The 16,868-nt window shown below is 55.1% G+C and overlaps 1 protein-coding gene across 1 annotated transcript in view; it reads left to right on the top strand.

The window, feature by feature from the left end:
* Positions 1-16,868, top strand: part of TNS1 (tensin 1) — a 216,146-nt gene that overhangs the window by 99,364 nt on the left and 99,914 nt on the right. Inside the window, 1 exon segment of the mRNA XM_071220708.1 lies at positions 6,124-6,165. The gene's annotated coding sequence lies outside the window, so the exon portion shown is untranslated.

Below are 16,868 nucleotides of genomic sequence, written 5' to 3'. Positions count from 1 at the left end.
CCCGGTTATAGGTTCCCTGAGTGTGGCGCAGAGGGTGAGCGTGCAAAGCCAAGGGTAGGGCTGTTCTGTGCAAGGCAGGAAACAAAGTCAGGGACCACCCACGTTGGGTGTGGGGGGAAAGTAGAGGCTGGAGGGGGGATCTGCCCAAATGTGTGTTTCGTTGGGGTGGGGATGAAGGCCTCTAGGTTCTAGGGTGCCTGATGGCCCCTTGTCTCTGGGCTCCAGGCCTGCTGTTCCCCACTTTCTCCTTCCCCTCTCATGATTGGTGTTCCTGCACATCTGCTTGTCTGAAGCGCTTACCTTTCACTCCCCCCGCCCCTGTCCCACTCCGGCACCTGCATGGTTCCCCAGTGCCAGCAGCTAAGAGTCTTAACTCCATTGCTGGGCATTCAAACTTGCCCATGGTCCAGCCTGGAAAGACAGTTCACTGCCTTTCTTCATCTCTTTGAATATGCCCTTCAGTGTCCTCTCTTCCTTTCCTTTCCCCACTCTGTGTCCCAGCCAAATGGGGTTCTTCACATGTGCAGCATTCCCACCTCCACGTGGACTTGTTCATGTGAGAGGGCCCCATGGATCCACAGTGTGAACTTGGCAGTGCTGGACTGTTCACAGACAGGGGATGGCTCTGTCCTCAGCCATCGGGCAATGCAGGCTGGATCCTAAAATGCTCTTTCCCCATCTTTGCCTTTCCAACCTTTTCTACAAACCTGCTGAATACCAGGCTCTGAGCAAGGTGCTGGGGCTTCTCGATGAGAATGACTGATGGGCTCCCTGCCCTCACAGGGCTCACGAAGCGAGCAGGTGACATGTATGGTAGACACATGAAAGCGATGCGTCCTGGAGGCCTGCCTCAGGTGCCCCCTCCTCCAAGGAGCCTGCCCAGGCCCCCGAGCGCTCCCTGTGTTCTCACAGCCCCAGCACCCCTGCCACAGCGTGTGCCTCTCCTGGCATGGAGGTGGGTGGCATGCTGGGAACAGTGAGTATTGGAGTCAGGCAGACCCGGTGGCAGCCCTGGCACTGTCACTTGGTAGCTGTGCTGTCCTGATCTCACAGGGTGTTGAGGGGACTGCCTGAGCTCCTGTTAGGTGGGGAGACGAATAACCTACCTCAGGGGGGCCGTGGGGGGTGAAGGATAATATATCCAGTGCTGGCACACAGGGAGCATGAAAAAATGTCAGAACCACCACACTTCTCCTTCAGCCTGGACTTCTACTCTAACTTAATCACCTCTTTAAAGGCCCTGTCTCGAAATGCAGTCATATTCTGAGGTCCTGGGGGTTAGGGCTTCAACATGGGAGGTTTTTTTGGGGGGATGGGGCACATAATTCAGCCTTTAACATTAAGTAAAATAAGCCAGAAACAAAAAGGCGAATATTGTATGTTTCTTCTTATATGTGGTTCCTAGAATAAGCAAATCCTTAGAGACAGAAAGTAGATTAGAGGTTCCAGGGGCTGGGGAGGGGGAGGAGGACGGGGGGCTTGTGTTTAATGCAGGGGGGTTTCTGTTTGAGATGATGAAGTAGTTCTGGAGATTAGCAATGACAGTGGTTGTACAGCATTGTGAATGTTCTGAATGCCACTGAATTGTACACTTAGAAATGGTGAAAACGGCCAATTTCATGTTATGTACATTTTAGAGCACGCGCACACACACACACACAAGACCAGCAAAAGCTAGGGGGAAAAAGAATTTTTCAGCTCAGAACTGTATGAAATGCTGGCTTCAGAGACAAGTTGTTCTAGTTTGGTGTGGGGGCAAGGCTGTCCTGTCTAGCTCCAGGGGCCAGGTGGGTGTGGGTGTGGGGAGCCCCTCTGGAAGGCTGGGCAAGGTTAGGAGTTGGGGTTTCCCGAGACCTGAGGATGGGAGTGTCACCCGGTTGGAGAGCGGGACTGCCACTTGCACAGCAGTGAGGTGGTGGGGGCAGTGCTCCATGGTGCCTGGGCTTTCGCTTACTCTGTAAAGAGCAGCACATGGAGACCTTAGAACAAGATTTCACCTGTGCCCCGCCTCTTGCAGCTGACTGGCCAGGGGCAACTGTCGTGACCTGTGAGCCTGCTTTTCTTCATCTGTATGATGGGAGGAAAATGACTGGCTCTACGGGATTGGAGGACCTCAGAGAGATCAGGCATACGGCAGGATTAGCCTCCTGCCCGGTGCACAGTAGGTGCTTAGCAAATGGCAGTGGATTTTACTGCTGGCAATTACACTGCCTCCCTTCCTCAGGCCTTGAGTCTCTTTTATCTTTCCATGGATATTTACTGTGCACCTACTATGTGCTGGGACTAGTGCGATGAACAAGACGTGCTCCCTGCCTCATGACACTTGGTTTCCAGAGGGGAAACAGATGGCAGACGAGGAAACAAAAACATCTGTAACTACAAACTGAATGAGGTCTGTGAAGGCAGAGATACAGGTGTGCGCTGTGCACATGTGTGCGTGTGTAACTTAATGGGGTCAGGGAGGGCCTCGCTGGGGTGGTGACGTCTCAGCCCAAGCCAGAAGGATGGGAAGGACCCAGCTATGCTCACAGCTGGGCCAAGAGCATCTCAGGCAGAGGGAATAGCATGTGCAGAGGCCCTGAGGAAGAACAGAGCCAGAGCTGAGTGGAGCCTACCCTTATGTGTGGCTTTGGGTCCTGGACAAGGAGGGTGGGTACAGAATGACAGTGGAGAGGAGAGAGGGGCCAGGTCATGCAGGGAGCTCCCTGCCTGGCTGGCTGCCACCAGTGCTTTAGACCCTCACATCCTGGGGTGGGGAGGTGGGGCCCCAAGGATATGCCCTGTTGTTGGCGTTGTGCCCAGGGACTTTAGCAGTTCAGAAAACACTGGTGGGGACTGATGAATGCCAGGCATCACCCTGGTCTGGGCCTGGAAACACTCACCTCACGGCTGCACTCCCAGCTCTCTGCCTTACAGGCTCTGCGGGAGACTGCTAGCAGCACCGGCCTTGGGCAAATCGTTACCCTTTCTGTGCCTTAGGTGCTTCGCCTGTGAAATGGGGTTGATAACAGTGCCTGCCCCATACATTTTTTATTAGAGTCCACTGAGTCCAGGGAAAGGGCTCAGGACAGTAACGGTCGCGTGGCTGCCCTCCATACGCTTTCTGTCACTGCTGTCGTGAATGGCTGTGTGGAAATGAGAGTTTACAGGAGAGCCCACAGAGAGGGCAGAGAGGGCAGGAGCATGGGCATGCTGGGTGTGCATCCTGGCTGCTCTGTCGGTCAGCTGTCGGTCAACTTCCCTGTGCCTCAGTTTCCTCATCCATGAAATGGGGTGCTCAGGGCTGTTGTGAGAATTGGAGAGTTAATTTAGGCAGAGTATGAAAAGCGGTGCCTGGTCTACCGCAAGGGACTGTCGGCTGTGCTGCTATTTCTCTTGTTACTTAGATATTTCAGAGTTGAAAGACTGAGCTGCGGGCCCGCTCAACCCTCTGTGTGTAGATGGGATGTGGCAGGTCCACCATGGAGGAGCCTCCCCTGGGGCTGACCTCCCGGGCCTGAGCCCCGCATTCCCTGTGGCCGGCCTCAGGGATAGGCATGGATGGCGGGGCTGGCACCCGGAGCCCCTGCAGATACCCTGGAGTCTGCTCCCTTTGCAGAGGGAGGATTCTTGCTTGGGTCCCCACGGGGCAGTGGGAGTGGTCCCTGCTGACACCAGGAGTGTGGAGCCATAGGGCACAGGCCACAGAGTGGCAGGGGCCCTGGCTCTCCCTGGCACATTCCAGGTTCCTGAGAGGGTGGCCAGGGGCCAGGGAGCCGGAGGGAAGGAGCGAGCCTTTTAAGGAAACATTTCTTTGCTTAAAAAAAAAGAGAGAGAAAGAGAGAGAGACAAGAAACACAACACACAACAAAGTTAGTGGGCTGGCTGGAATGCACAGCTATGGGCGGGGGTGGAGGGGGCTGCTGGGGGCGCCCAGGCACCAGACCCTCTGCCCGGGAGTCTACTGCTGCCCCTCAGATCTGAGTCCTCAGGGAGGGACTGTGCCTTAGGGGCTGTCTCTGCCTCCAGAGTCCCTTCTTTCCACCACCTTAGAGTGGTGCTGGGAGAGAGTCCCTCCCACTTGTCTCTGAGGACACCTGTTCATTCTGCCGCTGCCTCAAAATGTATCTGTGACCCCCTCACTTCCCCAACCCCAGCCCCAAGTGGAGAGTGGAGAGCCACCCTCGTGTAACGAAGAATGAACGCGAGTCAGGCCCTGTCCATGGGCGACAGCAGGACTGGGGAGAGGACACACTGGGGCCTGGTCCTACCTGGTGAAGCCTATAAGCTCCAGAGTGGGGTTTGGGGCTGTGGGGCACAGGGAGAGAAGGGGAGGCCACGGCCAGATGCAGGACTCCTGTCCTGAAAGTGCCTGGCAGAGAGGACAGGGTCCCCCTGACTGAGACGTTGTCTGGTGGGCAAGGCAGGCAGGGGCCCTGCAGGCCACAGCCACCCCTGGGCCTTCCCTTCCTCCTGCTCTGTTCTGCAGGCACCTGCCACCGCACCCAGGCCGTTGATCAGCTGTGTGACCTTGGACAAGTTGTTTAACTTCTCTGTGCTCCCTGCACCTCAACCAGATGTTTAATAGTAGCTACCTTGTTGGGTTGTTGGAAGGATTGAGTGAGTTAACATGGGTACGGCACTGATAGTAATGCCTATCATGTAAGTGCATACTCTATTCATATACATACATGCTAGCTCTTCCTTTTTTTTTTTTTTTTTGGCTTACATGTGATTCTCCCACCCTCCCTGGAGTACTGTTGCATACAGGGCGATGGATGCTGTGCTGGAGAACGGGTGGGCAGTGAGTCTGCAGCATGACTGTAGCATGAGTCAGGGACCAGAGACGCTACCTCCCAGCCTCTCCATCCTTCCAGAGTTCAGGGCACACTGTCATGCGGGCGTTGTCCCCTTCTGGGCTGGTGTGTCAAGCCGAGGGATCCCTTACTTAGGCTAGTCAGATGACAAAACGGGGTTAGGTGGAGGGAGGGCCTGGCTAAGGGTAGCCTCTGTGAATAGCCAGCCCCCGCCAAGGCTGTGGGCTATTACCATCACTGCCCAGATGGGTGGCATGACCCTCAGAGTTGCCACTGGGGTGGTGGCTGGGGTGGGGTGTTGCCCACTCTCTGAGGAGACTGCCACCTCTCCTCTGGCCATCCACAGCTTGTGACCAGACACCCTCATGCCCTAGGGAGAGCCTCCCCCTTTGTTCCCTCTGTGGGCCCCCTGCCTAGTGCTTGGGTCAGGAATTGGAGCCAAGACTGAGGTATGAGCTCCAAGAAAAACGTGTCCCAGCTAGAAAAAAGGAACACATTGAGTCGCTGATAAAGGCCCCTGCTAATTGTCAGGGTAGAGGGTTGGCTGCCTGGCCTGGCTGAGGGATGTTATCTTAGGGTAGGGAGCAATCCAGCCCTCCCTCCTTCCCCCCTCCCTCTGTCTGGAGGCCCCAGTTGCCACCTCCGCCCCACCCCCCACCCCCCATCAGAGAAGAAGATGAGGATGATGGTAAAATAATAGCTCACCCGTACAGGGTGCTTTCAGCTCTCAAGGCCTTCCACATTTATTAGTGATGCGGCGGCTTTCTTTGGAAGAGCTGGCAGGGGCCCCTCACCAACCTGTTTCCCACATGCTTTGGGAAACTGCCAGCTGTCTGCAGCTCTGACCTTTGGGTGCGATGCCTTGTCATTGAGGAGAATGAAGGAGGTGACGCTTCCTTTTCTAGAAGTCTTAAATGTGTGGTTTTTTTTTTAATTTTAAACAAATCTTACCATATCGCAGAAAATTTAGAAAACCAGAGCAAAGAAAAATCTCATTTTTGTTACCACATAACCCCTGTTATGAAAATTCTGGTGCATTGACCTTCAGTCTTTTAGCGTCTGCCTGTTCTTTACAGAGTTTCAAACTTGTGAGATACATTTCGCTTTTGCCTTCTGCTGTCCCCTCCCCTCGGGGAACATTGCCTAAGCATTTTTCCGTGTTGCCACATAGTCTTCCAGCGAACTCGAACACTAGAGTGTCAGTGTGTGTGAGTGGAGGGAAGGGGTGTCTGGCATGGAGGTGGTGGCTGTGGAATGATCTCAGGAGGCCCTGGTTTTCTGTGGGGATGAAAGATGCTAACCTTGCTTTTCTCTGTTCCTCCCACAGGTGGCTGCCCCCTGCATTCCTCCATCCAACCATGAATTGGTGGTGAGTGACAGTCTGTTCCCTACCCTGCCAGCCCCTCCTCCCCTCTTCGCTCTGCTCCCAGCTGCAGCTTACAGACCCAGGCATGCTGGTAGCCCCCAAGGGTGCTGGGTAATCAAGTCAGGGGAAGGAGGGGGCCTTGTTCTGAAGCTGAAGCTGGACTGGGAGGAAATGAGTCATGAAGTCCCTTCTGATGGGATGCAGGGCCTCTTATTTCAATCTGGAGAGCCCTTGGAAAAACCATAAAAGGGCATCTTGCCTGTCTCTAGGCCTGGCCAGGTGCCTGTTGTCCTGGGGCTTGCAGGACCAGGGATGGTGTCTCTTCCACCCGCCCGGTTCTGGGTCAGATGCCCTTCAGCCGGAGGCGGGGAGATGGGTGGCATGACCCTCAGAGTTCATCTACCTGGGCAGTTGCTCTCATTCAGGTGGCCTGTTCCAACTTCAAGCTTTTGGGCTGGCTCTGTTTCTCTGCTCCCTCTCCACATCCTCCACTCCTTCTTCCCTTCCCCAGTGGGGCTTCCAGAAAAGCAAGGATGGGGCCAGGGCCCCTGTGAGTTGTGGGCTGCAGAGAGCAGTGTGCTTCAGACTGATTTGGAATGTCGGGAGCATTTGCCTCCTGCCCTGTCCCTGGCCTTCCTACCCTTCAGAGGTCCTTCCTGCTCCTCACCCTCTGCTGGAGGGTGGCAGGGCCCTGGCGGCTGGAGGGGAGGGGCTCTGGTTTGCATGCCTGCAGGTGTGGGCACACATGTATGCACCTGTGTGGGGGGGTGTGGCATGGAAGGCCCCTGTGATCACAATTCAATGCACTGGTGCGGAAGGGCCAGTGATGACACTAATGTGGGTGGGGATCTTGGGGCGGGGCACGGGTATCATGGGGCTCAGGCAGTTGCAGGTGTCCGCACACCTGTGCAGTGACCTGCTCAGTCTGGATGCTGGAATCTCAGTCTGGCCACCCAGTCTCCTCTCCAATACCCATTTGCTGTGTGACAATGGCCCTGTCCTGCCTTCTTTCTGGACATCAGTTTCCCTTTCTGTAAAAGGATGGGTTGAACTAGATGCTTGAAAGTCTTCTCAGTGCTGATGAGTATTCCCTCCATTTAGGGTCATTAATGGAATGAAGTAAAAGTATGTGAAAGTGCTTATGACTCTTAGATGCCCCCTGGACCCAGAGTGGCGCCCCTGCTGTGTGTGCGTGTGGCCCAGGCCCTGCGGAGTATTTCCCTCTTAGCAGGGCCCCTCCTCCCTGGTCTCACTCGGCCCAAACCCTCTGGGCCTCAGCTCTGCCAGCTGTGCTGCTCCAGATGTGGGGTGTTATTTGCACACTGCCCAGTTGAAGGTCCTCTGACAGCAGCAGGGGCAGGGGCTGTGGGCACTGCAGGGGTGAGGCCAGAGAGCAGGCCCGGCTAGGAGCAGCCAGTAAGAAGTCTCTCTGGGATTTCGGAGGGACACCATGGAGGGCTGGCGGGAGGGGTCAGGTGGGGTGAGCGGATGTCTCATCACTCCAGCCCCACTGCCACTTGGCCCCTGAGAACAGAATGTCCTTGGCTGGTCTAGGATGGCTGGGGGTTGGGGGAAGGGGGTCTGGGGTTTAGGGATCTCCTGGCGGAAGCCAGATGCCTGGCCGCTGGGAGTCTCATGAGGTTTGTTTATGTGAGGAAGGGTCAGGGGTTGGGACAGGGGAGACTGGGCTGGCATTCCAGCAGGCGGAACTGCAGTTAGTACCAGGAGGGGCTCCTGCCTGAGCGAGGCCATGGAGTCTTCTCATCCCTGTGATGTGCCCCACCTGTGCTGGAGGCCCTGCCCGTCACAGAGGCTGGGTCAGCCACCTGGTGGTGAAGTGGCGGTGGTGCCAGATTGTGCCCCCAGAGGTTCCCCCACTTGAGTTGGAACTACCCCCACAACAGAGGTCAAGAGCGGGGGAGTTCGACTACCTCCCTCTGGGTTCCAGTTCCCTGGTCCTAGGAATGTGACCTTGGACACACTGGTTATGCTCTCTGGACCTCAGTTTCCCCTCTGCAGATTGGGAGTTAGTAATGGTACCTACCTTGTAAGGCTAAGAGAATAAAAGGAGCAAATGGACCCGTTTAATTAATGTATATTCAGAACCGTCCAATGGCTGCCCACTTCACTTGGAGAAAAAGCCCAAGGTTGTTCCATTGGCTTGCACAGCCCTACAAGACAGATTTTCTCTCTGACTCCATCTTCTTCAAGAAGTTCTCTCCCTCGCTCACTCTGTTCCAGCCACCTCCCCCTTCTTGCTGGTCTTTGAACATATCAGGCAGCATGCTACCTCAGGGCCTTTGCATGTGCTGCCCTGAATGCTTTTCCTGCAGATGCTTTCAGGGCTCTTTCCTTCCCTCAATGTCAGTATTTTCCTTCCCAACAACCCTCTCTCCCTTCCCTGCTTTCTTTGCCCCGCCCCCCAGCATGCATCACCATCTGATAAGCTATGGGTCTTATTTACTTATCTTGTTTAAGAGGGCCCCCCACCCGCCCAGCATGTAAATTCCATGACAAGATAAGATTTTATTTATTTCTAGAGAGAGGGGAAGGGAGGGAGATAGGGAAAGAAACATCAATGTGTGGTTGCCTCTATTGCACCCCCAAATGGGGACCTGGCCCACAACCCAGGCATATGCCCTGACTGGGAATCAAACCTGCAACCCTTTGGTTTGCAGGCTGGTGCTCAATCCACTGAGCCACGCCAGCCAGGGCGACAAGAGATTTTTATCTGTTGTGTTCATTGCTGTATCCTCATTGTCTGGCACATAATTAGGTACTCAACACATGTGTATTGAGTGACTGAAAGACAGGCATTCAGCCAGATGCCTGGTGCAGATTAGGTGCTCAATAAACGAGACAGCTGATGGGTGGTGGGGGTCTGCTGGGGGGCATGCCTCCAGCTGGGAGCTCTGTGCTGTCCCCAGGGAGTGGGAAAGTGGCCCAGGGGAAACGGGAGAAAGTTTGGCTCCCCTTTGAGAGCACTCAGCACCTGTTTCCTCACAGCAGGCGAGGCAAGCACTCGGAGCAGGTTCACAAGAGGGAGGAAAGGGCGGGCTGTATTCTTCCTTCCTTTTCCATTCTCTGCCTGCCCTTCAGCCTCTGCAGGGCTGGGCTCAGCCCTCCCAGCCCCTACCTCTTGCCCGCACTGTCTGCCTCTCTGTCGTGCTTTCTCTAGGTCCCCAGCTCACCCATCTTGCTTAAATCCTGACCCCCCTCACCCCCAGGATCAGGCCCATCGACCCTAGGCATAGAATTTTGGCCCAACCTCTGGCCCCTGCCAGCCAAACATTTTCCAGCCTGTGCCAGGCCAGCCAGGGCAAAGTGGCTTAATCTTCAACCAGTATTTTCGTCTCTTACTCAACAGATGTTGCCTAAGGCCTTGAGTAGAAGGGTCCTAGGGTCACCTCCTTCCTGTGGGGTCCCAGGGTGGGGGCAGGATGGAGAAGGGAGAGGCCTTGTTTGCCACAGACACCACTGATCCTTGGAAAGAGCTGAAGCAGCTTTTCTCAACTTCTGAAAAATAAGAATCCAAAGGAACTTCCCGAGGGTGATGGCCAGCTGGAGTGGCCACCGAGGTTGGCTGGATGTTGAACCCTTCTGCACATGCAGCCTGGCACCCAGGGGACCTGGACTGGGGGGGATGGGCTGGCCCCATGGAGGGTGCTTGAAATGTCCTCGTGAGTCAGAGGTCAGGGTGGGGTGTCTGTAGGAAGAGGAGGCCAATGGGGGATGGGAATGCTAGGTCAGTTTCACTTACAGTAGGAATCTGAGCAATAAGGGAAAGTTAACCCTCATATGGAACTTTCTATTTGCCCACCTGTGTTCAGAAAATTCTACAAAAATCAACTCATGTATTCTTCACCACAGCGCAGTGAGGGAGGTGCTGTGATGTATTCAACATCACAGAGGAGGACCCGAGGCCTACAACCACAGAGATGTTCAGAGGGGTACCTGGGATTTCCACTCAGCTGTCTCGCACCTCAGAGTCCGCCCTCATAGCCACTGATAATGACAAATGGCACTCTCACTTGTACAGCACGTGTGGTCTTCCAAGCCCTTCCCCTGACCCTGGGGCCCTCGGAGCCCATGGTGACTGTGTGGAAGCCTGGGGGGGTGGGGTGGGGGGGGTGGGGGGTGGGTTGGCATCCAGGGTCGGCGGGAGGAGCACGCCGTGCAGAGCAGCACAGGGGTTCAGAAAGGCTCCGTGACTGGTTCACCGTCCCACTGAGTGGGGGAGGGATGCCTGGTTCCGCTTTCTCCCCAGAGGCCTCGGTGCCTGTGCTGATGTCAATACCTGACTGGAGGGACTTCTGGATTTCCTCCTCTAAACGGCACCATCCACGAGCTCGCCTGCCTCGCTTCTCCGTTTGCCAGCGGGCCTGGGATTTAGGGGAGGGTCTGTCTACCCATCTGTCTGCCATCCATTCTACCAGCAAATGTTTCCCGAGTGCCTACCTGGTGCCAGGCTCCGTTTTCACGCTGGAGCTGCGGGGCTCTTTGCTGCCAGACCAGGCCTTCTAGAAGGCAGGTGGGTGTGGATCAGTCATGGAGTCACAGAAGTGAGAGGGCCTTCGAAGCTCTCTAGTCAAATCCTCCCTTAAACACGAGGAAACTGAGGCCCTGAGAGTTAAAGTAAATACTAACTGTATTTTTATCGCAGTAAAATACATATAACATAACATTTACCGTCTTAAGCAGTTTTGAGTGTGCCTTTTAAACCATAACTGCCTCTTCCCCTCCCCCGGGCAACCACCATTCTGACTCCCAGCACCTTATAGAAGGTGAAATCGCACAGTATTTGTTCCCTCGTGACCGGCTTATTTCACTGAGCGTGATGTCCTCAGCGTTTGTCCGTGTTGTGGCGTGTGTCAGGGTTCCTGTCCGTTTTAAGGCTGTCATAGTCCATTGTGAGTGTAGACCACCGTTTGCTTATCTCGTCGTCTGTCAGTGGTCACTTGGGTTATTTACACATTTTAGCTGTTGTGCGTAATGCTGCTGTGAGCATAAGCATGTAAATATCTCTCTGAGTCTCCACTTGCAGTTCTTTTGGCACACACCCACAGGGATTCTGTACTCTATGGTCATTCTATTTTTTTCAGGCGGGGCGGGGGGCGAGGGCTGCCACACTGTTTCTCACAGTGCCTATGTACCTTGTAGTCCCACAGTGCCTATGTACCTTGTAGTCCCACCGATCGTGTACAAAGGTTCTGATTTCTCCACATCTGCATAAAAACTCTTTAAGTTTTTTTTCCCTATGATAGGCATACTAATGGGTGTGAGGTGGTGGCCCTAAATTTTCAAATGACATGATCAAGAAGCCCCCATGTCAGATGTGGGTGAGAGTGCACCTTGCGGCCTCGTGGAAGATGAGAGGCTTTGAGTTACCTGGTACCCGGAAAGGCGTGGGGCCTCTCAGGCCGGCACTGCCTTCTTGCTTTCTGTCCCGGAGAGCGGCTAGTGATCACTTCAGCTGGTTTGAACTCCAGGCCCTAATGCATTTCATCTGAGGGCACTGAGTAGGTCATGGGTGACCGTCTTTGGGAGATTCTAGAAAATGGAGCACTGCCAGGAGAGATGAGTCTGAGACAGCCTTGACTTTCAAAGAAGAGAGCCAGCTCTGGGCATTGCCACCCAAAGAGGATTCCCAGAGTGGTGAGGGGGTTGGGAATTCCAGTTTGTGCCTCAGCTACAGTGGCATAGTCCAGAGGGGGGAAAATATTGGTTGGGGGGGAGGTGCAGAACGAGAGTGAGAATGTGTTGAAGGACAAATTGGCTTATTTTCTTTTGCTCCCCAAAAGTAGAGCCTAGTAGGTGGAGGATCTTATAGAGAGGAGGAGGCTTGGGTTAAAGAAAAATGAGCCGGGTATCTCATTGGTTAGAGCGTTGTCCCAGTATGCCAAGGTTTCGGGTTCAGTCCTCCGTCAGGACATATGCACGAATCAACCAGTGAATGCATAAATAATTGGAACAACAAATCGATGTTTCTCTCTTCTCTCTTTCAACTTAAAAAAAAGTAGAAAAATAAAAAGAAAAAGCTCCCTAACACCTAAAATGGCCCAACGGGGGCAATCTGTGGAGCCACTGCCTGTCCCTGGAACGCTTACATGCTCACTGATGCCTATTGGGGGTAAGGCAGGTGCTGATGCGAGCTTCCCTCCCTGGGGAGCGTCTGGGTGGAAGTCCTCAGAACCCACTGGGGACCTGCTCTCGGGCTGCGCTGTGAAGGAGCATGGTCCCTGGAAGTTAGGGCATCCATGGATGTGCTGACCACCTCCCCTATGACCCCCACTAGGAGACGCCCGAGTCTGGTGAAGGGCTGGCCCTCGGGGAGCCATGCTCAGGGGAAAGAGAGAACTATGCTGTGGAAACAATTAGTGCTCGACTAGGGGGTTCTGACCAGAGGTGGCCTTGGCGTCCAGGGAAGGAAGTGATCAGTTTGTGCTTTGATGGTTGAGGAAGTCCGTGGCCTGTTCCAAGTCCAGTTTAGGATTTGAGCAAGTGAACGAGAGGAGGGAAAAAGGAGAGAGGACCTTGTAGAAGGTGGCAGGGCTGACACAGAGAAGGGGCAGGGCCTTGGTACATATTACCAAGACCGATGGGGCCCCAGCAAATCCAGTGTCCTTGCTGGGGAGTGAGGGCCAGGCAGTGTTATCTTACCTTGGCAGCTCTGGCTGGGATGCTGGCGGGAACAGCCTGAGTGTGGATACGGAGGTGGGAACAAGCATGGCATGCGTGGTGGGCTGCGAGGAGGTGTGAGCAGAGGCTGCAGGTAGGGGAGAGCGGGGAAGGCAGTGGAATCCACCCAAGGAGGAAGGGGCCACTTAAGGGCGGAGTACAAAAGTCATAGTGGGGAACTTGAACTTGATGAGCTAAGCACTGAGAGCCATTATGAGTCCTTGAGTGGGGAAATGACTGGCAGCGGGGTTTGAGAGTGGGGAGTCGGCTGCCAGCTGTGGGGTGTGGCTCGGTGGTGAGGGGGCTGCCAGGAGGGCTGGGGAGACTGGATGAGCCTGGTGCAGGTGCTCAGTGTGGGGTGGGGAGGATCTGGGCAAGGTGACCAGAGAGGCCTGGAGGAAGGGCCCATGAAGTACAGACTCCCAGTTCCCTGGCAGACAGGTAGGAGAGCAGTATCCAGTGGGGAACGTGCAGGAGGGGATAAGAAATATTCCAGCCAGGCTGGAACAGCCTGGGGAGCGTGTATGAGCCAGCTGGGCGGAGTGCCCGCAGCTGCCCAGCCTCAGCCAGGACTTGGGTGCTGGTCCCTGAGGGTGAATTGAGAAGGGCCTGAGGACAGGAGTGGGCTTGCCCAGGCCCCTCCCTAGAAGGGGGGCGTGCAGGGAAAATCAGGCATCACATTTCACTTAATCACATCCAGTCCGTTCTTTTTCTCTGGTGGCCTTGGCCTGCCTGGAAGAGGATGTGGTCCCTGGAGTAACTTTACCCTAACACTTGGGGGTCTCAGGCTGCTGATTTCTCCTTCCCTTCCCGCCCTGGCCAGGTCGGCCCTCCCTGCGCTGTGCTCTCCCTCCAGCCCCTGGCCCTTTTGCCCCCATCAGCTTCCCCTCCCAGGATCATGGGAAATAAACATGGGGTGAGGGGTGAACCCAGGCTTTGAGGTGCAGACCTGAGCCCTAATGAAGCTGCACAGCCTCCCCAGAGACTCAGTTTCCTCATTTGCCAGAAGAGGTTCAAAGTGCTCCCTCTGTGGCTGCTGCAGCCACTGCTCTAGTTGTTTTTGCTATCATCCGTTGGTGGTCCCCCCCAGACAGGCTGTGGGGTGTGCCATTGCCAGCCTTGTCACGCCCCCTCTAAGTGCCCAGTAAATGGTGCAGTCCTGCCCTTCTATTTTGCTTTCAGCCCCCTCCCTTCAACTGTTAAGGGTTCTATATTTAGAACATGTGAGCCTGGAATAACTTGCTCTGGGTCCTGGGGCCGAGGACATTCCAGCCCGTGCGGCCCTACCCGCCAGCTCCCTTCCCCTAACAGGCAGCACTGCCCGTGACCTCACAGTTTGTTGCCATGGCAGTAGATGTGATGTCACGGGGTCCTTTTGCCCTGAAAAACTGCCCAGATTCCAGGCCTCCCAGGGGGCAAGAGTGGGGAGAGCTGGAGGGGTGGAGGGGGGAGGGTGTGAGGAATTTCTGGACGGAATGTTCCTCTGGAGGCTGAGTGCGCATTCTGCACCAGCCCCTCCCCCCAGCCCCAGGCTTGGGCACCTCCCCCCACCACCCGCTATGGCCCTCTGTCTTTTCCTTCCTCCCAAACAGCAGCCCACAGATACATTTTTTCCCAGCCCACCCTCCCTGCAGGCCACCAACACATCCTACCGTGTGAAGGTCCAGGCAGTTATCCCAGCCATCCCCAGCCTCTGCAGAATGGCCCCTGCTGGGGCCCACACAGTTGGTGGTGGGTTCGTGCAGGCTTGGAGAGGGCATACATATGGATGGGCAGCTTCCCTTATCCAACGTGTGGCTCACAACCCCTTACATTTAGGAAGTTCTCTCTGATGTCTAATCTCAGTCTCTCCTGCTGCAGCCCATTTCTTCCTCTTCCTATGAAAGTGCACTGAAGACGTCTCTTACTCTGGAGGACCTGAGGCAATTAGTCTTTTAAGTCTCAGAAAGCTTGTTCCCAACAGGAGGGCGGTTGATTTAAGGCTAAGAGGAGCTGAATGGGAATCATCTCCAGGGAGAAGAGACAGAGTGTGAAGGGGTGGGTGTAAGGAGCAGGGTTCAAATACCAGCCTTTTTACCTCCTAGCCCTGTTACCCTCAGTCTTCTCAACTGTAAAATGGGTCAGTGCTTACCTTGTGCACGTTGGTTATGAGTTTGGTTATGAGGGTTGATGGTCATGGAAGCAAATAACCTAATACTGTGCCCAGACTTGCATTAGCACTTGATGAGTAATTGTTGTTATCATGTTAACATTGTGAAAGGCATCTCTAGACCAGGGCCAGGAGGAGGTAGGCCAGTGAGGTGCCTCGGGTGCAAAATTTGAGGTGGCGTTGCTCTCAGAATTGTGGGCAGGTACTTGGAGCAACCTGAGAATGAATGCCTCCTTAAGTTTTCTGCCCTTCACTCCTCTCCCCAGTCCCTGCCTTGCTCCAGACTCCTGGGTTTGAGTTCCTAGAATAGAAGGACCCTCAAAGAGCAAAACTTGGTTGTCAAGTGGCACCAGGTCCCAATGCTGCCACCTGCTCCTGAGCTGGATTTGAGTTGTGCTGCCTGGAGGCAAGGGGCACTTTGAAAGACCTCTGGTGTGTCTGTGGTCAGCTGCCCTCTGCTTTGGAAAGGCTGGGTCCTTAAGATCCAGGTTTTATCCTGGGACTGGGCATTGGAAGGGGACAGAAGGGGACAGTCCCTATCCGGGCTCCATCTGTTCCCTCCTGCAGCTGAGCCTCAGGAGGAAGGGAAGAGCCTGAAGGGAGGTGCCCAGCTGACCTGCCTGCAGGTTGGCTGGGGATGGGGCCAAGGGGCTGCAAGATGAGCTCAGCAGTGGGCTTTAGAAGACTGGTGCCAACCTGCTCCTGCCATTCACTTCACCCTGAGAGGCAGGGTGAGTCTGACCTCTCTGCACCCCAGTGTGCTTATCCGTGAATCAGGGTGGGAGGAGATGCTATCTGAAGTCCTTCTCAGGGCTGTTCTGAGGAGTGGTGTGCAAGGATGGAGGCGTGTGTGTGTACACATTTGTGTGCACGTGTGTTGTGGGGGTGGGTGGGTGTGTCTGTGTGCTGAAGGGGCTCTGCCAGCCATTGGAACTCTGGGGCTGCCACCTCAGGAGTCCATAGCTCGGTGTGGCCTGGGAGCTTCCCTATAGCATATCCCAGCCTCCCTGCAGGGCCTGGAACAGGCTTGGCCTCAGGGGAGACCCACCCTCATGTTACCAGTCCCTTGCTTTTCTCATTTCCAGCCGACCCAGAGCTGGCAGTTCCTGGGAAACAGAGAAGCAGGACTTCAGTCCCAGAGGACTGGGGCAGAGGGGAGGGGTGGGGAGCTCAGCGTGCATGCTGGGCCGTGTTTGCAAACACTGCAGGAAAGCGCTGGGTGTTTAGGTCAGGAGGGGTTTTTGGAAATTTTTAGCTCTTCAGAAAGCATCTTGACCAGTAAGATGAAGGCATTCGATGGCTGGCAAGCGTCTTTCTGTGGCCCGTCTCCAGCTGGCATGGGGAAAGGGGTGGGGGCCAAGAGGACGGTGCTCAGATGATTGTTGGCAGGGAGAGAAGTTTCTCTTGCACTGCTGAGGCCTGTGGTTTCTAATATTGACTCCAACTCCCTGGTCTGCTTCATGCCAGACAGGGGAGGGGTGGCCAGGAGGGTCAAGGTGGGGCAGGGTGGGCCATGGGAGGGCCCGGGAGTGTGTGGGGTGGAGAGGATAAATGACTGCTAGCCTTTACTGAGGGCTTCCTAAGTGCCAGGCCCTGTTCTAAGTGCCTGATGTGCTTCCTCTCATTTGATTCTTACAACATAGAGCCAGTCTGTCCTGCTGAGGAGCAGCAGGGATGGAGTGGCCTGCTTGAGTTCACATGGTTAGCAGTTGAGAGAGTCAGGACGTGGTCCTGGCAGTCTGTTGCCGATGCTGCTAGCTTAGACCAGTGCTTCTCAAAGTATCATCCCCAGACCTGGAACCCTGTTAGAAATGCACATTCTTGGGTCCCTCCAGAGGTCTGCTGGGTCAACCCTCTGGGGAGAGCCCAGCACCTGTGT

This window comes from Desmodus rotundus, chromosome 2 (genome assembly GCF_022682495.2).
Source record: "Desmodus rotundus isolate HL8 chromosome 2, HLdesRot8A.1, whole genome shotgun sequence".
Classification (NCBI taxonomy): Eukaryota; Metazoa; Chordata; class Mammalia; order Chiroptera; family Phyllostomidae; genus Desmodus; species Desmodus rotundus.
The sequence above is the reverse complement of the archived record's forward strand: the minus strand, read 5'-3'. Positions and strand labels throughout refer to the sequence as shown.